Raw genomic sequence first — 2,402 nt, 5'->3', positions numbered from 1 at the left:
GAGAAAGAGTAAAGAAAGGCCTGAGAAAATGAGTAGCCAGGATAACAAGACACTAAAAATGATCAAGCATCTGTGCAGGGGTTCTAGGTTATCTCCATGCCTGGTACTTGGTTGGAGTATGAGTCTCTGGAAAGACCCCTGTGTTCAAATTTTCTGGTTCTGTTGCTCTCATTGTGGAGTTCTTGTCCTCTCCAGATCTTACTATTTCCCACTTCTTACATAAGATTCCATGCACATTGCTCAACAGTTGTCCATAAGTCTTGGCATCTGCTTTGATAGTCTGCAGGGCAGAGCTTTGAGGGACTACCTCTGACATAATCTGATTGGCCTGCTCTTTGATCACCTCCCCCTGATGGGGGAGCAGCCTTACCAGGCAACAGAAGATGACAATGCAGCCACTCCTGATAAAATCTGATAGACTAAGATCAAAAGGAAGGAGAGGAGGACCTCCCCTATCAGTGGACTTGGGGAGGGGCATGCATGAAGAAGGGGGTGGGAGTGTGGGATCAGGAGGGAAGGAGGGAGGGGCTTATGGGGAGATACAAAGTGAATAAAGTGTAATTAAGAAAAATAAAAAAAATGATCAAGCATCAAGAGTACGCTATCATGACCATTTCACAGTAGAGTTATATCCCAAGAAAAGCATCATTCTAACCTACAGGTTCATCAAACAGTCTAAACACCAAAGCCTAGATGATACAGCTTAACACACAGAAAAGCTACATGTGATAGTTTATTGTACTTTATTCAATACTGTCATGTATTATAGTGTAATCTAGAAAAGATACAGTAAAATATAATATAAAACAAAAAGTAACTCCTAGGCTTTCTCGTAAGGTATGCGCTATGAAATGGACCCTTTAGGACTTGAGTCTTCTCTGGGTGATTCAGTGAATGCATGTGAAGGCCCAGGGAACTGACATACACTAAAGCAGTCTCTATGAATACGTTGTGATTACTATTTCTTCAGTAATAAACCTAGACTACTGTAATTGTTTCACTTTATAGCTTTTTAAAAACTTTAGTTTGTAATATCCAACTTCAAAACATAATAATATAATTACATATAGGTTTGTTTTTTTTTTCAAAAGCGAACACTAGTCCAGCCCTATACAGGGTCAGAGGTGTCAACACGGTTGATTTTCCACCTGTGTATATTGTCACAGTGGATGTTTGCACACACGGGCTGTCAAGTCCTGTCGTAACACTGCCTTATTCTGGAAAGCCTAACAACTTGCCTCAGGCAAAATAACTTTTTTTCTTTTTTTTTTTTTTTTTTTTTCAAATAAGAAAGATCCCAACGAAACAGGTCTCTTTCCAGGATTGCTGGACAGCTCAAGAAGTTTTCTGAAAAAGAGAGGTGGCCTGGGCAACTTGAGAGTGTGCCAGGTTGAGTCTTTGTAAAGGGTCTTAGGTAAGAAGAAACAGTTTAGTGTGAAACAGTATCTGATCTCTTGCAGGAAGGCTGGTCTCTTGGACTGGCTGCTGCCTGGAGTTCTTACCTAGGGAGAAACAGCAGCAGCAGCAGCAGCAGCAACAACAACACATCTAGAAAAAACAAAAAAACCTTAGGTGTGGTTGTACATATGTGTGTGTGTGTGTGTGTGTATATATATATGTGTGTGTGTGTGTATGCATAATGATACAGTATATAAATACATAAACTAGTTGTATAGTTAATCATTATCATTATAATAAATTGTATATAATTGTGCATACTCTGGCCTGTAGCTGTGCACCTGGCAGCTGAAAAGAATTAATCGACCACCAGAAAAATTTGAGTTACAAATTGTACTATGCTATTAAGAGAGTAACAACACAAATTTGTTGGGAATTTTATAATCTTATGAGATATTAACTTTTTTTTCTTTTTTTTGAATTTTATTTTTTTCTTATCAGTTACATTTTATTAACTCTGTATCCCAGCTGTGTCCCGATCCCTCATTCCCTCCCAGTCCCTCCCTCCCTCCCTCATCTCCACCGTGCCCCTTGCCAAGTCCACTAATAGGGGGGACCTCCTCCCCATTCATCTGATCCTGTTTTATCAGGTATCTTCAGGACTGGCTGCAAAGCTCTCCTCTGTGGCCTAACAGGACTGCTCCTCCCTTGGGGGGTGGGGAGGCCAAAGAGCCAGTCATTAACTTTATAGATTTGTTATTTACAGGAACTGTCTTAACAACCTGTAACTAAACTGAAAAGTTAAATCCAGTAGCACTTAAAGTAACCAAGTGAGGCTTATTCCAATGATGTAAGGCTGATATGATAATGAGTCTAATACATAATAACCTAAAAGATTCAAAATAAAAATCGCAGAGACCTATATATCAATACAGAGGAATCATTGGTGAAATTCAATACCTATTTAAAAAAAAAAAACTCTTGGAAATAAAAATAGAAGAGAG

The sequence above is a fragment of the Psammomys obesus genome, unplaced genomic scaffold (assembly GCF_907164565.1).
Source record: "Psammomys obesus unplaced genomic scaffold, mPsaObe1.curated_primary_1811, whole genome shotgun sequence".
NCBI lineage: Eukaryota > Metazoa > Chordata > Mammalia > Rodentia > Muridae > Psammomys > Psammomys obesus.
This window is presented reverse-complemented; position numbering follows the sequence as displayed.